Raw genomic sequence first — 25,847 nt, forward strand, 5'->3', positions numbered from 1 at the left:
GTGGTGCTGTGGCTCAAGTGGTAGAGTGCTAGCCTTGAGCTGAAGAGCTGAGGGACAGCGCCCAGGCCCAGAGTTCAGGCCCCACGACCAGACCCGAGGAGGGTAAAAAAAAAAAAAAAAAAGCCTGAGTGAAAACCATATGATGCTTACCTGAAATATTAACAAAAATAAAGAAGGGCTGTAGGCATTGCTGCAGAGGTGGAGACATATATGAGGCAATGAGATCAAACCCCAGCACATACCTCCTCAAACAAAATCAGTGTCTAGGCTGGGAAGGTGGCTTAGTGGTAGAGTGCGTGCCTAGTATGCATGAAGCTTGGATTCAATTCTTCAGTACCACATAAACAGAAAAAGCCGGAAATGGTGCTGTGGCTCAAGTGGTAGAGTGCTAGCCTTGAGCAATAGCTCAGGGACAGTGCCCATCACTCAGTTCAAGCCCCAGGACTGGCCAAAAAAAAAAAAAATCCCACCAGTGTCACAAATCACACATCTCTAAGCAAAAAGAACATTCAAAAGTCAATGAATATTCATTAGGTATACTTTCAATCATATCTACCCAATATGGCGTTACTTAAAATTAGATAAAATTTGTCTAAATTTGTGAACTAAATTTGACAAAATTTCATGCCTTAATATGATTTTTAGCAATTAATATCTAGTATCTAACAGCCAAATATCTTACTACCTCCATGAACTATACTATGAGTTATTATATAGTACAGAATTCCTTCCCTGTGTTATTTATTGAAGACTTTGGGTATATCTAGTAGGTATGAACAATTCTTATCCTGTCCATGCTTACCACCCTGCCCTTCTACATCAAATCTTACAGTATAGAGAAAATAAACTTACAAATAAGTCCAAAGTCTATATTGAATCAATAGTGAGTTCAGTTTTCCAAACTGAAAACCACATCTGAAAATTACATTGTCAAGCACATTTAGCTAGCTCTTGCTCCTGTTTCATCAATGCTAAGTAAATTTTATTGGCTAACTTCAAAAATGCTTAAAATGTGAAACTAGAATGAAAAATACTGACTCAGCAATAGATTAAAATTCAGTTTGTTCTATTAAACAAACTTTGTCTTTTTATCCCACAGAATTTCTTTTCCTACATTCAAACCTAGAATTTGCATTTACATCCATAGCTACACTCCTTTTAGAAAGTCTAAGGATATATAATTAACCATGTTTTCAACCAAAAATTTTAAGGCATATTCACAGCAAAGTTGTCTTCAAGACTATTTTGTCCATAGGTTATTGTCCTACTCAAACTTGAAATATTGCTAAATAAGAAAAGCAAAAGTCCTATGTAAATCAACTGTATTCTATCCTCAAGGCTATACCAGGCCATTTTTTAGATAATTTTTTAAAAATCCAGAAATAGAATCACATCTTTTAATATAATGGGCCTAAAGTAATTCTATAGTCACTATACCTCATATATGCATGTGTATATATTATACACATACAAATGTAAATATGTGTGATGCTGGGAATCAAATCCAGAGATTTGCACAACCACTAAACTATATTCTCAGCCCTCAAATATATACACATATATATTTAAACATATACAAAGAAATATTTCCTAGCTTTACAGGAAAGGCAATTTAACCAATGAATCACAGATGTTACCTGTAACCTAAAATTTCTAATACTACAGAAGAGAAAGAATACCAATTCATAACAGATCATGTTTACAATAGAAAAAGGAATACAAATGAATTTATCTGTATCACTGGTCCCCCAATATTGACTTTGCCATGAAAGCCCCAGAGTAGAACTTACATCAAGGTAGTCATTAAATTCCACATAAATAATCATGCTTGTTTTGCTCTTCAGTGCTGGGGATCAAACCCAGAGCTGCTTATGCCAGCAGCTCTGCCACTCAACAACATTCTTAGTCCTTATTTTTTCCATTTGAAACAAAGGTGAAATGTTAGAAAAAGTGAAAAGGCTAAATGCAAGAGAAATATAAATAAAATAATGTATGATTTTAAAATTAATTTTGAACTCTTCAAATATGTCTGTGATTTTTGTGTATTATACTTACTGCCATATATATGCCTGTAATCAGGGCTATTTAGGCAGAATGGAGCTCAGTGGTTAAGATTAAGGTCTTGGAGTAGCAAACTGCCACTTATTTGGTATGACCTTGGAAAAGTCACTTAACCTTTCAGAGCTTCAATTTTCTTATCTCTTATGCTGAAGATATCTGAAAAGCACTTTCATAATGCCTGGAACAGTAATACAGTAATAAATAACAGTTGTTGTTAGAATCATCAGTCCAATCTCTGCAATTTGTATTTGTAAAAGACATGTGGTGGTGGGGCAAGGGTTGTTCACTCTTGTATTCCTAGAAATATTACAGAAGGCTGAGATCCAAGGATCATGGCTCAAAGCCAGCCTGGGCACGAAAGTCCCTGAGACTCTTATCCTTAATTAACTACCAAAAATCCATATATGAATCTGTGGCTCAAGTGGTAGAATGCCAGCCTTGAGCAAAAAAGCTTAGGAACAGCATCTAGGCCTTGAGTTCAAGCCCCCATGCCAACATACATGCACATACACTCTTATACCTGCACACACCATCAGAGATGGCTATATAATCCCATATATATATATATATATATATATATATATATATGTATTATTGTGAAAATACCATACAGAGGGATTACAATTACATGGGCAAAATAATGAGTACATTTCTTATCAAGCATTGTTGCCTCCTCCTTTGTTTCCCCTTCTATCCCTTCCCATGTGCCCCCCCCAAAGTTGTAAAGTTCGTTTTTCAACATAACAATTTGTACATCTCATTGTTGCAATGGGTCCACCTATATCCCTATTTAAACCATTTGTTGTTTCCCTTCCCCTCCACAAATTATACCAATATTAAATACAGTGAAAGCAGGAGTTATACCATGGGGGAGGGACATACAAAGCAACAAAGAAATCGTCTTATAAATATGTTAGAAACAATTGCATAAAAGCAAAAACATTTGAATATTTATCTTGGGGTTTATTTCACCTAACATCAACTTATCTGACCTTTTCTGCTTGTCCCAGACACATACTAGTTATTGAAAATAAGGGAAACCATGGGGCCTATGTTTCTTTGGGCCTGGCTTACTTTACTTAATAGAATTTTTTCCAAGTCTTTCCATTTCCTAACAAATGGGGCAATGTCATTCTTTCTTATGGAGGCTCAGAATTCCATTGTGTATATATACCACATTTTCTTGATCCATTCATCTACTGAGGGGCATCTGGTTCCATATCTTAGCTACGGTAAATAATGCTGCAATAAACATAGTTGTGCTGGTAGCTTTAGTATGGTCTTGTTTGTGATCATTTGGGTAAATGCCCAAAAGTGGGAATATATTTTTTAATCTAAAGGTCATACATACTTGTTTCTCTTTGTAAATGGAAAAATCACAGTGGCAGAAGGACAGGTAAATGTTTGAAGAAATAAACAAACAAAAAACAAACAAGAGGCAAGAACCTAAGAATATCCACCAATATCTTACAACACGTCTATAGCCACCTTTGATAACTAGTTCAAACACTAATATTCAAGGCAAGAAAATAACCAATAAGTCCTCCCATCTAAAAACAGAAAACTAAGTAAGTTATGTTTTTCTATCCATTAAAAGGTAATAGAAATTTTTTGTTTTGTTTTGTCAGTCGTGGGGCTTGAACTCTGGCTTGGGTGCTGTCCCTCAGCTCTTCAGCTCAAGGCGAGCGCTCTACCGCTTAAGTCACAGTGCCACTTCTGGTTTTCTAGTAGTTTATTGGAGATAGGAGTCTCACAGACTTTACTGCCCGGGCTGGCTTTGAACCGTGATCCTCAGATCTCAGCCTCCTGAGTAGCTAGGATGACAGGCGTGAGCCACCAGTGCCAGGCAAATTTTGTGATTTATGTGGTTTTCAGAGATTAAAATCGGATATACTTCAAATCTACTTTGGCCTGGTTAGTTTGCTCCTTTACAACTGGGGCTCAGAATGTAGCCCAGGCTTGTTATTTTCCTGCTTCAGCCTCCCAAGAGCTTTTGTTCCACACATGTTCAGCTTCAAATCTACTTTATTTTCTATACAGATATTACAAAATATATCTAAGATAATAAAGCGATCTAACAAAGTGAGAGGATACCATACATTCAAGACTTTTTTTTCTTGCTTGATGATAAGAAACATCTCATGGCAGTGACAATGTAAAATAAAAAACCTGTCTTAAATTTTACCTGATTAGTCTTCTTAGAATAATATCTAACACATCTAATTTTCTATAACATCTAAGAGACTTAAGTATACTATATAATTTCATATCTATAAATAATTATAAGGAATTATTTCTAATTTGTATATGTAGATGCAGAGTTGAAATACTCTGAATATAACTATATTCTTGATATTTATTACCTAATAATTAACAGACATTTGTTTTGTATTGACTACCAAGCAGGCACTGTCCTAAGGACTAAGTAAGGATGCTTGTTCTGTCCCATTTCTGGGGCAGAAGGGCAGCTATAAAGAAATAAGGATATGTCTGAGTGTTAATAAACATTATGATAAAAAAAATGTAGGTTATGTGATTTTTAAAAAGTGACCGTGAAGCTCTATCAGACTGGTTGAACCCAAAAAAAGCTATCTCATTTCATTTTACAACACCTACTCAATAAGAGTGAGATTTGCTGCCAAAAATTATAGTCTTTCCTTTGAATTTATTATTGTTATTGTAAAGATGATATCCAGAAGGGTTACATAAGTCAGATAAAGAACACATTTCTTTTTGAACAATGTCACCCCTTCCCTTGCTCTCTCCGTCTGTCCCTCCTGACCCTACCCACAAATTGTACAGTTCATTTTCAACAGAGGGTTTAGTGAGTGTCACTGCTGCATTTGTTCATCCTTTGTCCCACCATTTTTGTGCCCTCCTTACCCTCTCAAAGATAAATGAACAAACAAGACAAAAAGGAAATGAAAACAAAAACAGCAACAAAAGTAAAAAACACCCTCTTGTTTTATTATTTTATATGGTCAGATGCGCATAGCTATTGTGCCTATATGATCCTTTCCTAAGAACATCCTCCTTTGATCTCACTGTGTAAATGCCTACAGACAATTTATCATGTACCAGTGTAATTTTTTTTCTCTTTTACCATCCAGTGTGTTTACTTACAGATTTATAGGCACATTCTAGTTACCACAAATGAGGGAAACCATGCAACCTATGTTTCTTTGGGTCTGGCTTACTTTAATATTATTTTTTCCAGTGTTTCCATTTCCTGATGAATGGTACAATATCATTCTTTCTGATGGATGTGTAGAATTCCACTGTGTATATATAGCACATTTTCTTGATCCATTTACCCACTAAGGGCAAAAGCTATAGCCTTTACTTTCATGCTTCTCCTTCTCTCTTGCCCTGCCCCCTGCCCCTTACTGGGGATCAAATGCTGGGCCTTGTAAAACTAGACAATCATTCTACTAACTGATGTACTTCCCAGCCCTTGGTGTTTTGACAGGGTCTTGCTCTGCAAAAAACAGTTTGGCCTTAAACTTGTGATCCACTCAGTGGGAGCTGGCATTACAGGTATGCAACATCACACCCAACGCTTGATAGTTTGGTAGTAACAAATGAACAAAATCATTACTCAAATATTTTAAATAAATGTAAACATTTTGCCAGGCTAGGAAATTAAAATTTAATAAATTATAATCAAATCACTTAAACTCTTTCGAGATATACACAGTAAACAACATATTCATGAGAAATGATCACAGGCAGGGCTGGAGGTTCATACCTATAATCCTATGTACTAAGGAGGCTGAATCAGAAGATTATCATGGTTCCAAGCCAGCCTGGGCAGGAAAGTCCATGAGACTCTTATTTCCATTTAATTACCAAAAAACTAGAAGTGGAGCTGTGATTCAAGTGGTAGAGGCGAGCCTTCAGAATGAATGTTCTGGGATAATGGCCAGGCCATGAGTACAAAGTCCAGGGCAAAGGAAGGAAGGAGGAAGGAAATAAGGGAGGGATGGGGGGAGGGGGAAGGGAGGGGATCACAAAAGAGAAATGTAGACAAATGACATTTTCTCGTTAATTTCATTTACCTATTACTTTTCTAAACTATAATACAATAATTTTTAATGTTCATGTATGTGCTGGCACTAGTGATTGAACTGTGGATCTCACCCTTTCACTTATCTTGCTTGTTTATGGCTACTTATCTAGTACTTCAGCCATACATCCAGCCCTGGTTTCTGTGATTTATTTTGCAGACAGAGTCTCAGGGATTTTTTTCCCCTTGGGGCTGACTTTGAACCACAACCCCCAGATCTCAGTTCCTGAGTAGCCAAGACTAAGCGTTAACCACTGGCATCCAATTAATCATTAAATATTTAATTTTGGGGCTGGGAAGGTGGCTCAGTGGTAGAGTGCATGCCTTGCATGCCAGAGGCCCTGGGTTCGATTCCTCAGCACCACATAAGCAAAAAAAAAAAAAAAGCTGGAAGTGACGCTGTGGCTCAAGTGGTAGAGCACTAGCCTTGAGCTGAAGAGCTGAGGGACAATGCCCAGGCCCAGAGTTCAGGCCCCATGACCCAACCCCCCCAAAATAAATAAATAAATAAATATTGAATTTTACTTAATATTAAATATATTAACATAATAAATGCAAATTTTAACTCACCTGTGTCTGTACACAGTGCAGATGATCTATTAATGTGTGCCCAAATCCAAAAGAAATCTGCAATGTAAACAAAGAAGCATGAGTAAACTCTGCAGTGTCCTGCTTGACTCTCTAGAATAGATATGAATTTTACAACTAATCTATGACTAACACATGCTTATCGCCATCAATATACAGTAGTAGTCATTAATAACAACTCTCCATTAGGTTTCACAGTAAATCAAGAATAGACTTACTTCATTATTTGTATTTATGCAAGACACTGCAAAAGTATAGAGTAACATTTCACTGAATTCTGTGGTGTTACCAATTTTGAGTTCTCATCATTAGACTACACCTCATCTACTTGTCTAATCACTAGCTTTCCTTACCAGACTAGAAACTGAGTACCAGCAAAGGCTCTAACTACCCATTTCCATACTTCATAACATAAATGAAATATTTACCTTAATTTGACATGACTTATAGTTTACCAAATATGAGACCTTTAAAAGGCTCTAAAGTACTTAAATAAAATTATATAGCTCAGCACTAAATATGTGACTCATGCCTGTAATCCTAGCTACTCAGGAGTCTGAGATCTGAGGATCAGTTCAAAGCCAGTCCAAGCAGGAAAGGATTCTTATCTCCAGCTAGTCACAGAAACCGCCCAAAGTGGCATAGTGGCTAGCGTGGTAGAGGGCTAACCTTGAGCAAAAGGAGCTCAGGGACAGCACCCAGGCCGAGAGTTCAAGCCCTAGGACTGCCTCCCCCCCATAATCTATGTAGTAACTTTAAAGCAGCAAACAAAATGACTGACTTTTGAAAAGTCTTTATGGAAGTAAGAATGTACTACTTATTACAACCGTAATAATTTGCAAAAGAAAGGTGCATAAGAAATGGAAGAAGTGTACATGTTTAGTGAGAGGAAGGAATCTATACATCATTTCCTCAGGTCTGTATCTGAATGAAGGGCTGAACCCTCAGCCAGCCTGTACCTAATCATTCCAAAGTTTCTTTCCAAGATACGCAGTGAAAAACAAGATGGAAATATATACTTATGACACCTCGTTTACTATTTACTACTATCGTGCATTCACTTATTATTTATTACTATTGAAGAAAAACTGAATGACAGCTATAATAGTGGTACTATGTAGCATTTGAGAAAAAAAAACAATAAATACTACTAGATTTAGCTTCCAAGAATATTTTTGACAATAAGCCAAGAAAGTTTATTTACCCCTTAGAATAACATCAATCAGTAATAATTTGTTTTGGATGATTATACTGTAAAATAGTATTAATTCTTCTAAGAGTCCTATAGTCTTTAGTAAACTAAAGGGGAAAAGCTAAGAAAGTATGCTCTGTCTTACTATGCTATAAATAGGTCACTGTCAGAAGGCATAGTGAAATAGCAGAAAGAGCCCAGCATCTTTAGACCTGGCCTTCACATTCTAGTTTTATCACACAGAAACTGCTGTTATGGTAACAATAATAGTTTATTATTACCATCAGCTTAGGTATATGACCTACTGTCTGCATCACGGATTCAACTATGGAAAGTTAGTACTATAATACCATCTTTGTAGCATCTTGGAAACATGTAATGATAGTAGGCATTATAATTAGGTTTCTACAAGGTATGATCATCTAAAAGTGATGGCTGGTATGATAGGTAACTCAGTGATATGAAGTAAAATGGAACTTCAGGCCCACCCTATCTCAAATAAAACTGATTTTTCCCTGGGGTGTTTCTAGCCTTTTAACTCTCCTGAAAGATACGCTGATGTGGAGACTGCTAGGCAATTTCTAAACTACGGCTGCTTTTAAACTCTATCATTTGGAGGCTGAAATTAGGAAGACTGTTGTTTGAGGTGAGCACAGGGACATATGAAACACCTTTCCCAACCATTAACTGGGTGTACTGATCATCCAGTTATATGGAAGACTAAGATAGGGAAGATCATGGTTCCAGGACAATCTGGATATGATGGTGTATACCTGTCATTCCATTCACAACAGGAAAGCTAATATAGGTGGATCATGGTCTAGGCACAGGCCCAGGCAAAAAGTGAGGCCCAAAAATATGGTTTAGTGTTGTTTATCACGCTTGCTTAGCAAGTGCAAGGCTCCAGAGTTCAAACTCCTACTACCACACACAAAAAAAGCCTACATCATAACTTACAAAGAAATCACACTACTTACTTCAATGTTTACTATAAAGTAGCAGTAATCAAAGCTGAAGAGTATTATTAGTATAGGAAGAACAGAACAGAGCTCATCTATGTCCATTCATATGAAACAAATGGTGTCATGGCAATTCAGTGATAAAAAGATAGTGTTACCAATAAATGGTACTGCAGACTGGTTACACATGTGGAAAGGGGAAAAGGAACTTCAATCTTTACCTTGCACCATGTGCAAGATTAACTTGTAAAGAATGTATCACAGATCTAAAGTAAACACTAAAACTTGGTTGAGGATGTAGCTCAAGGTGTTCAAGGGAAAAATTAAGTATATATCATAAAAGAAAAATACTTATAATGTGAACATCAAATTTTCATATTTCTGTTCCTCCAAATACTTCACTTTAAAAATGAAAACACAAGTGACAAAATGTAAGGAAATTATTTACAAACTTGTCATGTAATAAAAGATACAAATCTAGAATAAAGAGCTACATAATTACCTGATAAAGGGCACATGTCTACAAATCATAAAGAGCTCTTATTCAATAATAAGACAAATAATATAAGCTTTTAAAATAAACCAAGGAAGGGATGGATAGAGGAGGGATGGGTGAGAACGCCAAAAGGGTTGACACTGATCAAGATGTACTGAATTCATAAACTGCAACTCCTTTGTACAACTATTTAAAGATAATAAAATAATGCCTGAGCTATCAGCCTATAGTGGTTTTTAGGAAGTAGTAGAATCTTACATTTTTTGTATTAGGGACATTTGGATAACATTTGCAGGTCCTACAAAATTATCAATGTAGCAGCTAACAACAATCATGTCTGTCTCATGATATACCAGATGATTCTGTGTGCCTTATTGACAGGAGGAAGGGCCTAGTATAAGGAAGTTAATTACTGAAGTTGTCTTTGAAGAAAATACTGGAACCCAGCCCCCTTTCCTTTTCTTTCTCTGCTTCCTAGCTGCCACAAGGTGAGCAGCTTTGTTCCAACACAAATCCATCTCTATCATGATTGTTGTGCCCCACCACACACCCCAAAACAGCGAAGGCGGGTGGCCGTAGGCTGAAACCTCAATCAGGAAGCCCAAGTAAATGTTTCCTCTTGTTAAGTATTTATGTCATGTATTTTGTCACAGTGACAGAAATTTAACACACTCATCATAGGAAAAACACATGAAAAAAAAATAGTATCATTAGTCATTAAGAAATTGAAATGCAGCTGAGCACCGGTGGCTCAAGCCTGTAATCCTAGCTACTCAGGATGCTGAGGTCTTAGCAGTTTAAAACCAGCCTGGTAAGGAAAGTCCCTGATACTTTTATCTCCAATAAGCCACCAAAAAACTGGAAGTGGTGGTGTGGCCCAAGTGGTAGTGCTTGCCTTAAGCTGAATTGCTGAGGGACAGTGCCCAGGCCCAGAGTTTTAAGCCCCATGACCTCCAAAAATAAAAAAGAAATTTAAAATGCAATCAAACATCTTATACAACCAGATTGGGAAATACAATGGTATGCAATTTGGGAAAAGTGGGGGAAGTTGTCTCATCCAACACAGCAAATTCACCCTTGTATGTTTTAATTTCTCCTAGAAATGTCTACATGAAGCACTCTTTATAAATGCCCACAACAATCATGTCCCACAATAGCTCTGAAATGGAAAGGATACCAACGTTTACCAATCAGAAAAAGTAGTTCAAGCTAGGCGCCGGTGGCTCACACCTGTAATCCTAGCTACTCAGGAGGCTGAGATCTGAAGATCATGGTTCAAAGCCAGCCCAGGCAGGAAAGTCTGAGAGACTCTTATCTCCAATTAACCACCAGAAAACCAGAAGTAGCACTATGGTTCAAGTGGTAGAGCGCTTGCCTTGAGCTGAAGAGCTGAGGGACAGCCTTCAGGCCCAGAGTTCAAACCCACTACCGACAAAAAAAAAGAAAGGAAGGAAGGGAGGAAGGGAGGGAGGGAGGGAGGGAGGGAGGGAGGGTAGTCTATCCACTCCATAGAATGCCATTGAATAATAAAAAAGCAATGAGTTACTAAAATATATAACAATGTATATAAATCCCGAAAATATGCCAAATGAAAAAGGCTAGGCACAAAAACTACACTGTAGGGGGGAGGGGGGAGGCTGGGAAGGGATGTGAAGGGTAAACAAAGGAGGAGGCTGCAATGCTTGGTAAGAAATGTACGCATTATCCTGCCCATGTAATTGTAACCCCTCTGTACAGTATGTTCACAAATAAAATTAAATTAAAAAAAAAAGAGCTAGAAGTGGAACTATATATCTTAAGTGGTAGAGTGCTAACCTTGAGCACAAAAGCTCAGGGACAGGGCTCAGGGCCTGAGTTTAAGCTTAGGACTGGCACAAAACTAAAAAACAAAACCCTACAAATGTTTTAAATTCTAAAATAAAGTTGAATGCTAGATGTTGTAGCATATGCCTGAAATCCTACCTAGAGAGTTCCAAACCAGCTGGGGCAACATGGTACCCTGCACATACACATAAAAAGTTAAATAATATAAAATAAATATAATAAAAATAATAATATAATATATAATAAAATAAAATAACCAGTGTTCCTGCTGTTCCTTCCCATGCGATAGCTAACGTTATTGTGTGAGTGGAGGCAACTACTAAGGGTAAAGGAAGTTTTAGTAGCACTAACTAGCAGGTTAAGAATAATCAATATTCTGGGGCTGGGAAGGTGGCTCAGTGGTAGAGCGCTTGCCTTGCATGCATGAGGCCCTGGGTTCCATTCCTCAGCACCATATAAGCAAAAAGAAAAAAGCCGGAAGTGGTGTTGTGGCTCAAATGGTAGAGCACTAGCCTTGAGCTGAAGAGCTGAGGGACAGCGCCTAGGCCCAGAGTTCAGGCCCCACGACCGGACCCCCTCCCCCCAAAAAAAGAATAATCAATATTCTGTGACAAATAAAAACTAGATAGACTACTGGTGGCATGAGAGCAAACAGGATGATGAAAGGGATTACGAAGTGATGCTTGATATTTCATTTTTAAAAGAATGGTTATAAATATATCTAGAGAAGAAGAGTAGGCTAGAAATAAAAGTAAGTGACACCTATAATAACAATACAAAAAAAACATTTTTATCTATAATTACAAGAATAAAAACTTGATATTGGAGAGAGGGCTCAGTTGGTAGAGTGCCAGCTCATAAGCAAAAGTGTCAGGTACTGAGTTTTAATCCTGCTGTCAGACAAAAAACAAAAACAAAATAGACTATCCTCTTCTGATTTCTCAGCACAACAGCTATCATTTATTGGATGTGTATTTGGTGAAAGAACTAGTTCATCAGATTACTGAACAGGATAGATAGATAATAGGTTATATATAATACAAATATATTCTAAAATAAAGCTTTCATATGAATTTCAATAAAGTAACAGCAAAACCCAATACTGCATTTCAAATTACTTATTAAGGCAAATAGGACTAGGATTGTGGATCAGCGATGGAGCATTTGCCCAGGCTGGGGAAGGTTCTATACCCACTATACTCTAAGTTCTATACCCACTTCTGCAAAGTAAATTAAATAAACAAATAAAAATAACGTAAAGAATGTGTACCAGATTTGCAAAGTATAATTCTTCCCTAATTAGTAAGCTGATTGTGCTAAAATTAAGCTTGAAGACCACAGAAACACTGATAAGTTAACTGATGAACTTCTATATATAGTATACATAAGCTCTGGCTTTGTCTACAGGTCTGTGCCTCCAATGAAGAAAATAACTGGGCTCGGAAGGTAGCTCAGTGGTAGAGCGCTTGCCTTGGGTTCGATTCCCCAGCACCACATAAGCAAAAAAGAAAAAAAAAGCTGGAAGTGGCACTGTGGCTCAAGTGGTAGAGCGCTAGTCTTGAGCTGAAGAGCTGAGGGACAGCGCCCAGGCCCAGAGTTCAGGCCCCACGACCGGACCCCCAAAAAAAGAAAAAGAAAATAACTCTTAGCCAAGGAAAGGATTTAACAAGTAGCTGTCATTTTCTAACATCTTTTGTAAAATCATATCAAAATGGCCATAAAGTAATATATAGCCCTTATAAGTTATGAATAAATATTAAACAATCTTCTAATTGTCTTTTCCAATTACTGCCTCTTAATATATATATATAATTATTTCTCTCAAAGAAATCATTAAGTTTACTAAAACTAATCAATCTTAAAATTTTTAAATTTTTATTCTAATTAACCGAACTAAAGTACAGTCAAGCTAAACAAGTACAGATTTAAATTTATAATTCAGTAACTTTTCAACGACACTAAATATAAAAATGTTTATGTCATAATTGAAGTAATTATATAGAAAAGGATACTACCATCGGCTTAAAATTCCTTGAGCTACATACAGTTAAGCACAGTTCACAATTTATATTTATAATACAGTGCAAAACAATATACTCAGCATTTTCTATATCTTATAACCATTCTTTTAAATCTTGTCACTCACCATAGTTGGAACAATACAATAAAGCAACTATAATAAAACGGAAACATTCTTTTCTTTTTTGGCAGTGCTGGACAGCCTATGGCTTCATGGATGCTAGGTTAAGTACTCTACCACTGAGCTATATTCTCAGCACAGAAATAGGGGGCCCTAAGCTGCCCAAGCTGGTCTCAAACTTGCAATCCTTCTGCAAGTCTCTGGTGTGGCTAGGACTGCAGGCACACATCACTGTGGCTGGCAAAAGTCTGGCTGCAATTAACTAGGAAACAATTAAGATTCAAGATTCAAATCTGAAAGAGGACTGAAGGTATTAACTTTGAAGTCTAACCTGAAATAACCTGCAAATAGTACTTAAGTTCATAAAAATGGTTACTATCTCTTAGGCAAAGGATATAAAGAAAGAAGATCTGAGAGCTTGGAACTAAGTCCTGAAGAAAACAGACATTGAAAAACAATGTAGAAGAGAAACTCGCAGAAGAATGCAAAGAAACTAGCTAAGAGACAAGACAATATAAGAGAAAGGAGTTCCAAGGAAGAGGGTGGTCAACATTGCTCAGTTGCTGAGAAATAATTAAAGCTTCCACTTGATTTCCAAACAGAAATGACTGATGTTTTTAAATCAGTTTCATTGCAGAAAGATATAAATCACCCACAGATGAGGTGGTGATAGATGAGTAGAAAAATAAGAATTTGGACACATGAGGAAACCTGATTGCTATCATTACCTTATCTAAACTTATCTTCCCCTCTAGATGGTGAACTCCTTGCAGACAAGGCTAGGGTTTCAACTGCTTCTGGTAAGATAACACACAACACTGATCCACAAGTAGTGGGCTTTACTCAGGACACTCAGTGAGAAGATTCTCACAACAGTCTTTAACAGAATTACAGGCAGAAAAGAAAAACTAAATAGTTGGGTAGAAATTACTCTGTGAAATAGAAATAGAAATAAAAGGTTTTTTATTTTAATAATGTGGACAATTTTAAATAAACATCCTTCAGAAATTCACTTCCTTATGGTTTTTCTGGTCAGTCATGGGGCTTGAATCAAGGCTTAGGTGCTGTATGAGTTCTTTTTGCTCAAGGCTATAGTGCTCTACAACTTTCAGCCATAGCGCCACTTCTAGTTTTCTGGTTGTTAGAGTCTCACAGACTTTCTCACCCAGGCTAGCTTTAAACTGTGATCCTCAGATCTCATCCTCCTGAGTAGCTAGGATTACAGGCTTGAGCCTACCAGGTCCTGGTGGTCTCCTTATGTTTTCCTCTCTAATTATTGTTGCAGCCATTACTCTGACACAAAAATGAGTTTTTACGTTTTCCTTTTATATCCTAAGTTTAAAGTGGACAAGCTCATAAAATACTTCAAGACTATATGCTAAATATACATATAATACCTTCTTAAGACAAAAGCAACCAAAAAGTAAATCAAAAATGGCCTAGAATATCAATCTTCTTTATTTCAGCTTTCCTCATAACTGAAATACCAAGGATATGCCATTATGTCTAGCTATTGGCTGAGGAGTCTCATTCGAATACCTACGCTGACTTCAAACTAAAATCCTCCCAGTCTGTTTCCCAAGTGGCTAGGATTATAGGCATCAGTCACTAGCATCTTGCTTAGCAATAAGGACTTTAAAGCAAAATAGAAACAACTAAAGAAAACTAAACAGAAACTAGAATATTGCTAGAGGTAAAACTTTTGCTTAGCATGTGCAAAGCCCTGAGTTCCATCCCCAGGGGTGGAGGTTATACGGAAGAAGGCATAATAGCATCAAACACAAAAAAGCATTACGATGCATAAAGATAAATGTAAACTCATCCATTCACTTATCTAATAAATGTTTAGAGTAGGAATATCTGTAAACAGATCTGGATATACACTGGCTTTGGGATTTATAGGTTTTCCTCAACTTATAAAGACATTTAATGCATCTAATCTACAGCTGTTTCCCCATATAGAACACAAGGAAGTAGCTATCAGTTGTTTCTCCACATGAGAAGAGCTCTAAGTCACTGCCCTTCCCTGCCTGGCACCACAAAGAAGGATCACTTTACATATAGTTAGGGAAAATATCCAAATTCATAATTCTAAGCATGAGTTCTACTGAATGTGTGTCACTTTAGCACCATCATCAAATCTAGAGCTCATTAAGTCCAACTAGCATGAACCAGGAACTTTCTCCAAGTGTTTAAAATTTAAATCCTGCCTCAAAGGAACTTACAGATTAGTATTATGCTTCTCTGTGTCTTCCTCAAGCTCTAGTATTTTATTTCACAAAAACAGCTAGCCTTAGCCCAGCACAATGGCTCAAACCACTTGTGGCTACTCAGGAGGCTGAAATCAGGAAGACTGCAGGACTAAAATCAGGTGACTGATTAGTCAGTCAGACTCCAACCCATTTTAACAGAAAAGGATGGGCATGGTGGTGTGCCCTTGCCAACTCTGCTTCATGGGAAGCATTAAATAGGATGATTACAGTTTAAGCAAGCCTAGGGATAGGCTTGTTACCTGAAAAAAAAAAGTAAAAAGTACTAAGGGCATGTATCAAGTGGTAGCAAGCTCCAAGGCCCGAGTTCAAACACAAGTACTGCCGCAAAATAAATAAATAAGACTGTCATGGGCATAACCAACAATTTAGATCAATCAAGTTACAGAGCAATCTGTGAGTAAGCCAGGTGCAAGCCCCTCTATGAGGAGGAAGTAAAGATGTTATAAAAATCACAGAAGGCCACATGCAGTTTGTGTATTAAGCTCTCACATATAATAATATATTTGTACTCTCATTTCAGACCGAATACTTCAGAGCATGCTTAATTAATCCTTTTTAACATTTCTTCACAAAGGATTAAAGAACCACTCATTGATACCATTACAAAGATCCCAAGCAGACCTTTTCTGTATTACCACAGTTGAGCTTCTGGGACCCAAAATAGGCAAAACAAGTCAGGTCAGTAGTAAGTTGTTGTTTTAACAAGCTTTATTTCTGTCTAGGTGTGCTACAGTTTAAACAAACATACTATCCCAATGACTAAAATAAGCTTAGCTGCTTCTTTTATTAAAAACATAGACAATTTAACCATTCATAATACTATTCCTGGAGATCTAAAATTACCCATATTTTTCTATTGACAGCACCTCTTTATTCAAATTTCACATGATGCCAACTAGAGAAAAATGATCTTACCAGGTATTTGTAAACATAAGAAAATGTTTAGCCAGGTGCTGATGGCTCACACCTACAATCCTAACTACTCAGGAGGCTGAGATCTGAGGATCACAGTTCAAAGCCAGCCTTAGTAAGAAAGTCCATGAGAGACTCTTATCTCCAATTAACCACCAGAAAATCAGAAGTGGTACTGTGGCTCAAAGGGGGTAGAGAACTAGCCTTGAGCAAAGGAGCTCAGGAAAAGCACCCAAGCCCCGAGTTCAACCCCTGTGAGCAACCCCCCCCCAAAAAAAAGTTTGACCTCACACTTGTAATGAAACAAAACAGTAAACAGGTAAATTTATACGGTCTTTGGGCAAAAATCTACACTTTACCCAAAGGAAAAAAAATGTTTTCAAATGCCTGGTATTTTTATTTTCTTTTCAAAAGACTGAAAGAGGTAGGATTACAGGCGTGAGCCACTTTATCTTCAATTAACCACCAGAAGACCAGAAGTGGTGCTATGGCTCCAGTGGTAGAGCGTTCACCTTGAGCTGAAGAGCTCAGGGACAGCCCCCAGGCTCAGAGTTCAAGATCCAGATCCACAATCGACAAAAAAAAAGAAAGAAAGAAAGAAAAAGAAAAAGAAAAAAATAATTGAAAGAGGTATGTGATGAGGTGTGTTTACAAATCCCTTTGCTGTCATGTCAAAATAGTAAAAATGACACAAAACAATAACAAATTATAACCTGATTGTTTATCTTTTCTCTCATAATCTCAATTTTTAAACACTACATAAGTGGATTTCTTTTTGTAGAACACGACATAATGAAGAAAAATTCTCACTGCTAACTAGCCACTTCTTAATAATTTGCCCAAAATACACTATGTGTCAAAGTAGAGTTCTGAACAGGAACATAATCAGAAGCTTGTAACTGGCAACCTCCCCTCCTCTATGAAAGAGGCCACTAGGGGAAGAGGAGCGTTAACAGTTGGCTCACCCTTTCCACCTTCAGAGGGGCTGGAGACCTGGGTTACCTGAGACCCTCCCTCCCCCCCCCACACACACACATAACATCATCCCTCAACATCTTTAGACCTCAGTTGCCTCAGTGACAAACAGAGAGAGCAGCACAATTATCTGCAACTTCCTGATTGGTTCTTAAAAAACAAAACAAAATAAAAACCTCCCTCGTTTGTTTAACTAAATGGGTCAATTACTTCTCTAATTTTTCACTACACACTTCTCAGATTTCAGTATTTTACTCCTTTTCTTGTATTTCATCTTTCTAAGTCTGTGAGGTGAGAACTGCACAAGAGACATGTACTAGGCATCTACCAAAGCTAAGTGGCTTTGGCCAAGGAGAGCCTAGAAATTAGATGCTCTGATTCCCAAGAAAGTTCAGTGCTCCCAAGAAATTTCTATAAATGACATTTTAAATCCGTGAGAGCCACAAAACAAATTATGCCATAAAGAAAAACTTAAAGAAAGCAATATATATAGAAAAATATGGCTTTATTTTCTTTAAATCATACTGTTTCTTGTCTTTAATTTCCTCGGATAACACAACTTTAGGCCTTTATGTCTCAAATTTATTTTCAAGATTCCTGAAACAAGAAAATTACGGTGGCTTGTTAGCAAAATTTTACCATCTCTTATGTTTGCCTAAGTTAAAGTATACTCCTTGGTAGAAAAATGTATGGACTAAGACTATAGTAGATTATGTTTTTGAATTTTTGTAAATGAACAATAAACATAAGCTTTTTAGCTTAATGTAGCAATTTCAGCAACTGTTTTGTTCAAATTTACAAATATATGGATGGATCAACACACATTTCAGACTTTTTAAGAATACTGGTTATCATTTTAAAGTCTTTTTGTTCTAATGAAGAAAGTCATCTGGGGAAATACTGCTCATCATTTTATTTTTTTAAATTTTGCTTTTATTGTCTTTAGTTGTTGTACAAAAGAGTTACAATTCAACTTATCAGTTTATGAGGACAATGCAAGTTGATCAACTTGTGATTGTTTTTAAAAGATGATTACTTCCTAAATTAAAATCAAAATTATGCCAGGCACCGGTGACTCATATCTACAATCTTACCTACTGAGGAATCTGAGATAGATGTGGGGGAGGGGAGACAGGGGGAGGTTGGAGGGGAGGGCAAGGCCCTGAGTTCAGGTCTAGCACCATCGCAAAAATAATCAAAATTATTAGTTTTGCTTAATTCCCAAAACAATTTCAAGATTTTGTGGAGAAGTGAACATTTTAAACATCTGGCACAATATGTCCCACCTTTTTTTTTAACTGAAAACAACATTAATCCAATGAACTTTATAATCAAACCCAACTTAAACAGAAGAATGGAAAACCAACAACAACAAAAAAACACCAAACCTAATGCTCTCAGAAAATGAGCATACACTGAAAGGTATTCTACAGTAGTTATGCTAAATCACAAGCTCAGAACTGACCCTGAGAAATCTGAGGGGAGTCTCAGTTCAGGTGAAGTATGCACATGTATACTGTACTAGCAAAGACAGACAACTAGAGTACATCTATCAAAGAAATAACATAAGAACCAATTTTAAGCTAGTACTAGGTTCTGAGTCTGACACTGGGAGCAAACAGGCTACAGGGAAAAAGGAAGTCAACCCAACTGGAACATGAAAAGTACCAACTAGTGTGGGGTTGGTCCTATTTATAAACTAAACTCTGAGGCAAAGGCTAATTAGCTAATCTTAATATATCATGCACTTGTGATCTTATAATACTAGATGAATTTATTCAATTCCCAACGGACTCAGACAACATTTCTAACTATCCTCAAGACAACTATGACTTCCTTAACACACATTAACCAAACATATTTCCTTTTTTACTTCCATCTAATAATGTTTTGCAAGTCCAAAAATACTCTCAAATGCTTTTTAAAATGTAAGCCAGCTTAGAGACTTGAGCTGTTTTTAGTAATGGTATTTTAGAAGTGGTATATAAGTTACCACTTCAGGCAATGAGGTATGACTAGTCACTGGTAATAGTGGTGACTTGGGAGGTTGAAAAAAAGCTATTTTAAGAAAAATAAAGAGATTGTGGGTTCTCTTCTCAAACCTCACCCTTGCCCAAACATACATACATATGAAATTTAAGGTTTATATAACACACAAATTAAAATTATGTTTAAAAGGAAGGGATTACAGCAGAATAAATTTTTATTTAAAGGTTTTAGTAATAGAGTCAGTCTTGGCTAGATTTTGGATGTTCCGGTTACCGTCTTAGTCTTCTAGTTCCCTACTATATCATTTCTGAATGGAGGAGGGTAATTTTTCTGGGCTATTTTGATGTTGTTGTTTTTGTTTTATGGTCATGGGGCTTCAACTCTAGTCTTGGGAGCTGCCCCTGAGCTCTTCACCTCAAGGAGAGCACTCCACCAATTTTCCAGTTTTCTGGTGGTTAACGGACTTGCCTGCCTGGGCTGGCTTTGAACCACAATCTTCAGATCTCAGCCTCCTGAGTAGCTAGGATTACAGGCATGAGCCACTAGCACCTAGCAGCTAATTTTTCTGAACCAGACCATAAACAGTTCTAGAAACAAAATCAATTTCAAAAGTAACTTCTTTATCCACAAATATATGAACAAGTCATATTTCAAAATAAAGTTCAAGATACCACAAAGACTCCCAAAAAAGTATCAAAGTATATGGTATGTGTCACCAACCTACAGCCATCCTATTTCTAGCTATGAGTAAGACTATATAAAGTGACCTCTCTGAAAATGAGTTATATTGAAGAATAATACAAGTCTAAAAAGACTAAACCCACTGAAGAATAACAAACAGCATTTTTTGGAAGGCCACATTAAAAAGATGAAACTACCAATGTAATATTAAGGATACAATAAACCTCTATGAGAAAACTAGTACTATGTGAAGAAATACACACTCTGCTGACTGTTAACTGGAACAAAATCCCAGAAACACATATTAACCTTTAGTTTGCTTCAAGTAAAACAGTGTAAACTAAAGGGTTGAAATGCTCTTTAACATGAAACCAACCAGCAGTCATTTCCTGAATAGTAAATGTCATTTCCTTCTCAGTATTGTGATTTAAACTCAGGGTTTCCTGTTTGCTAGGCAGGCACTCTGATGCTGAGCCACATCTTCAGCCCTGTTTTTTGCTGGTTACTTTTGAGACAGAGTCTCACTCTCCCCCACCCCCACCCCCATGGATATCTGGATTATGGTTCACCTATTTTATTAGGTTTTCCATAGTTCCTATGAGAACACACAAGCGCATCCAGTTTCCATCTGCTAAGATGGAGTCCCACACTTTTCTGCCTGAGCTGGCTTGGAACTTGCAATCCTAGGAATCTCAGACTCCAATATAGCTTCGGATGCCAGGCACAGACACAACTCTCTCCCTTAGCCTAGGCTGAATTTGAGCCAAAATCCTTCTCAGCCTCCTTAATAAAATATAATTTCAAAAAGTCTAATGGAAAAGATTAACATTTGAGCATTCTAAAACTGTTTATCAATAATCTTTTTTTTAGAACACTGAAACTGTGTTACTCTATGTGTAAAGAAACCCATTGTCTTTCTTAACTGCCTAATGAATGACCACCATTCCCCACTAACAGTACTCTGGGCATCAATATCAGAAATTCAGCTCTGGTCTGTGTGTGGTGCTTCCCAGGACATTTGTTTCAAATCAGCATTCTAAATGAGCAACATGGATGCAGACTGAACCCACGCCATTCTGCAGGCCCAGAGCCTTCCATGTCTTTCATGTCCTAAATTTCAGTGTTTGATAAGATGTGGGAAAGCAAGCAATACAATGTCCCACCAGCAAGCACTTCCAGAGTGTATCTTATAGAAACCAGGGAAGATAGCCATCCAAAATTAATTAGAAATACCTCACCATCTAGATTGTGTATATACAAAAGTTATTACATCTTTGATTCTTGTACTCTTTTCTTTGGGCTGTCTCTGGGTATTCAACACCCCTAAGGAAAAGAAAGGGCTGGGAAAACAAGACAAAATTCCAATCTTGGAGTTCCACCACCAGTAATAGCACTTAAGAAACAAAACAAACAAAGTAACCTCTTAGACCCCTAAGAGAAAACACACTAAAGCACTAAAAATGGATGCATAAGGTTGTTGCCATTATGGGTACATTCTTCAATGTCTACATCCATAAAATGGTAACTACATTGTTAATAGTTATATTGAATGTCAATAAGTAGAACAATTCTTGGGAGAGTAGGTTAAAACTAATGATTTCAAATATATAACTATCTTAGGTCTGCATTTCATAAGATTTATAAGAAGGTCTTCAACCAGAAGTTGAAAAACAAACCTACTGAAAAACATCTTGTGATTATTTCCTTCTTCACTGCCTGTGTGAAAAGAAAGGCATACAAGGAAAGTAGCATTGAGTGCTCACTCACTGACCACAACCACAGAGAAACAATCTAAAGCACACTATTGGAAGCAAGAGGAAAGTGTGATTTTGCAACAGGAACAGGGTAAACCCACTTTCCTGCCACACACTTCATTCAAAGCCCAGTACTTTCAAGCAGGACACACAGCTGCAGCCTTGAAAGCTTTCCAGATAGAAGCCAAGATAGCAACTGCAATTAGCATAGCTCAGGAGGGAACTGTGCCCTAACCCAATTCAATGAAATACTTGCTTGCTGAGTGTCAATCACATTATACTCATCAGAAACAAAGTTAAACAACTTTATATAAGTAGTCTAAGGCAGCCTGCTTGATTGGAATGCTAGAGGTTAGTTAACAATGGTGCATGCTTTCTAGGCAGCATCATCCACTTGGACAGAGGACCACTGCATAGAGGGAAGGTTGCAGCACCTTCAGAAACTATTTGCCTGGTCTGCCTGCCCTTAATGAACTCCATGAATCTCAACAGTAAGAGTCCAAATTCCTCTCAAAGTCAAAGCCACAAAAGACGGAAAAGAAAAGCCTGGTTATATCTGAAGCCTGAACTTGGTTTACAAGGTATCAAGGCTGTTTAATGAGCTGTTTTACAGGCTCCACATTTTTACCAAGCCCTGTGAAACAATCTCAACCAACTTTCCAAAAAGCAGACATCTTTCACATGAGTTTCAAACACTACTCTCTCAACTCTACACTCTTTATCTAAAGCAGCACTCTAGTTTTCTTTCAAAATCATTTAAGAAATTATCTGTCAAGATTCAGCAATTCCACTTCTGTTTATTTACCCTAAAGATTTGAAATCAGTTTGTCAGAGATGTCTACACTATGCTCATTGTGGCACTATTCACAATAGCTAAGTTATAGAATCAATCTAAGTAATGCACCCATAAAGACAATGTGGCTTAAATATGCAATAGAATACTATTCGGCCTTTAAAAAAAAAAAAGAAAGAAAACTGTGTCAATAGTGACAACTAATGGATAGAATTACAGGGGCAGTGTGCTAAGTGAAATAGGACAAGCACTGGAAAACAAATATTAGACATTCTGACTTATATATGGAATAGAAGACAATGGAACCTATAGAATCAGAGGTTTCAGTTAACACAGAGGATGGGCCTGGAGAAGAGAGATGATAGTCAAGACTGCAAATCTGTTCGACAGGAAAGTATGTTTATAGGTAGATGGGTTTGGTTTTTGAGATCCATTGTACAGCATGATAAATATAGTTAATACAGTACACTGTACATTTCAGAATTGCTAACAACTAAGTTTTAAATGCTCTCACTAAAAAAAAAGATATGCTTTTAAGTGATAAATATATTTTATACCACTAAAAAAAAAAGTCCACATCACTGAAATATAGCACTAGTAAAATCACCAGGTTTGCCTTTAAATCAAGGTGCTCTGGCAACTTACAGCTCAACGCTTTTACTATGGTTGTTACTGAAGTCTGTTCATTCGCTTCTTGGTTTTAGTCAAGCCTATTAATGTAAGTTCATTCCTATGATAAACACCTAGCAATATTTCAGGTAAACAGTAGTCATCACAGTAATAAACAGGCCACAAGAAAATGTTATGAGTTTTCTTTTCACTAAGAAAGCAGTAGTCATTCCAAGTACAGAAAAGTATAGGTTTCTAGAAGCTAGGCAATGATTGTAAGCAATGCTATAAAAGCAACACGAGTATTTACTAGTGTTCAAAGTGCCATCAGCTGGCTCCAGCATTTGCATACAGTACAGTTCTTCCTCCACTGGATGGTGTTGCATCTCTGAGGCATCAGGAGAAAAAGTTCACTTCTTAAGTTTTCAGACCTGGCAAAACCAAAGCACAGACGTAACATCTACTACTTATCCTATGTGTGACTCTAGATAAGTGACTGTATCTGCCTTGGCCTTGTCTATCCATTCGTAAAGTGAAAGAAACATGCATCATTTAAATTTTTAAGAAAAATGTAGGTAGAGTATCTGCTGCTTGATAATGGCAGCAATTCTTGTTAAAGTTACAGAGATGAATCACCTTCTAGTAATTTGCCAGAAAAATGAAATGTTTTGGGGACTTCAGCAATAGTTCATAGAATTTGTCTTAAAGGTGTTTGTAGCGGGTGAGGTATGACTATGTGGTAGCATATATATTTACTAAGCATATAAAAATAAGGGATGGCTAGCTACTCAGGAGGATTGTAGTTTAAAGCCAGACTAAAAAGGAAAGTCCATACGAGTATCATCCTAATTAAACACCAAAACACCAAAAGTGGAGCTATGGCTTAAGTGGTAGAGTACCCTCGAGCACAAAAATCTGAAGGACAGTACCCAAGCCAAGTTCAAGCCCCAGGACTGGCACAAAAAAATAATAAATAATAAATAAAAGGTAGGGCTGGGCACCGGTGGCTCATGCCTGCAATCCTAACTGTAATCTCAGGAGGCTGAGATCTGAGGTTCAAAGCCAGCCCAGGCAGGAAAGTCCATGAGACTCTTATCTCCAATAAACCACTATAAAACCGGATGTGGCGCTGTAGCTCAAGCGGGCGCTCGCCTGGAGCTGAAGAGCTCAGGGACAGCACCCAAGCCCAGAGTTCAAGCCCCATGACCAACCAAAAATAAATAAATAAATAAATAAAAGGTGGTTCTAAACTTATACTTGGGTGTTCCACAACGCTCATACAGTAAGTATATTTTATTGTACATGAGTTAGGCTGTGTTGAGACACCTTCATGCTATCAGGTACTAACTTGATTCTATGAGGCAAGGATGTTCAATCATTACTTGTAACACAAGGACTGCCAGTTACTGAGTCAGATGGAACTAAGTCAGGAGCCACTCAGACTATGCTTCACACCTGGGAGGAATGCATGGAATTTTTCAATGAGTATTCAGTGAGTATTGAATCCACCGGGTAGACAGCTGGGTACTGGAAACTTGTCACATACATCCTTGATCGAAGATAAATCCTGCCTTCAAAGTGTTTGTATCCAAAGGAAACACAAACAAAAAGGAAGCTGATGAAATATGTAGAAAATGTAGTATCTTTTAGTATAATGGTGAGCTAAAAATAGTAATGCAGGTTGATGAACAAATTATGTTAATTAGGTAAACACTTTTGAGTCACTCAGTTTTGATATTTTAAAAAACAGGAGAGGGCAGAGCATGGTGATACACATCCATAATATGAGATTTTCAAGAAGTACAGGTAGGAAGGCTACTACTGAGGCTGGTTCAGGCAAAAGTGTAGAAAACCCTGTGTAAAATATAAAGTAAGAAAAGCATACAAATTGGGGGTGTGGCTCAGGTCATATCAAACTTGCCAAGTAAGCACACGGCCCTGAGTTAAATTCCTAGTGAGAGAGAAGAAAAAGAAAGGGGAGGTGGGAAGAGAGAAAAAAAGGGAAGGGGAAGAGAAGAGTGGGAAGAGATGGGAAAAGGCATGGGGCAGGGGCAGCCAAGCTCAGTGGTAGAACACGTGTTTAATATTCATTAGTATGCTGGGATTGAATCCCCAGCACTAACCAAACCAACCAAACAAATTAGATAAATAAATGTAAGGAAAACTAAAAATGAGAGCGTATAATTGGTGATTAATAGATGAGAGGCAATCATAAATATAATTTAGATACTGACTATATCAACAGTGAAAAAGCACATCACGGATGAAACAAGTAATTTTATTTATTATTTTAGTTTGTCGGTTATAGGGCCTGAACTCTGGGACTGGACACAGTCCCTCAGCTCTTCAGTTCAAGGCTAGCCCTCTACCACTTGAGCCACAGTGCCACTTCTGGCTTTTTCTGCTTATGTGGTGCTGAGGAATCCAGGGCCTCATGCATGCAAGGCAAGCACTCTACCACTGAGCCACCTTCCCAGCCCTGAAACAAATGGTTTTATAAAGAAAACTATCTGAGGTAGGAAAAATCTAAAATTG

General features: G+C 37.3%; 1 protein-coding gene across 1 annotated transcript in view; it reads right to left on the reverse strand.

Moving 5' to 3' along the window:
- Nucleotides 1-25,847, reverse strand: part of LOC105994773 (nuclear receptor coactivator 2-like) — a 208,135-nt gene that overhangs the window by 106,740 nt on the left and 75,548 nt on the right. Inside the window, exon 2 of the mRNA XM_013028416.1 lies at nt 6,698-6,754. The gene's annotated coding sequence lies outside the window, so the exon portion shown is untranslated. The remainder of the gene's footprint in view (nt 1-6,697; nt 6,755-25,847) is intronic.

This window comes from Dipodomys ordii, unplaced genomic scaffold (genome assembly GCF_000151885.1).
Source record: "Dipodomys ordii isolate 6190 unplaced genomic scaffold, Dord_2.0 Scaffold109, whole genome shotgun sequence".
Taxonomy (NCBI): domain Eukaryota; kingdom Metazoa; phylum Chordata; class Mammalia; order Rodentia; family Heteromyidae; genus Dipodomys; species Dipodomys ordii.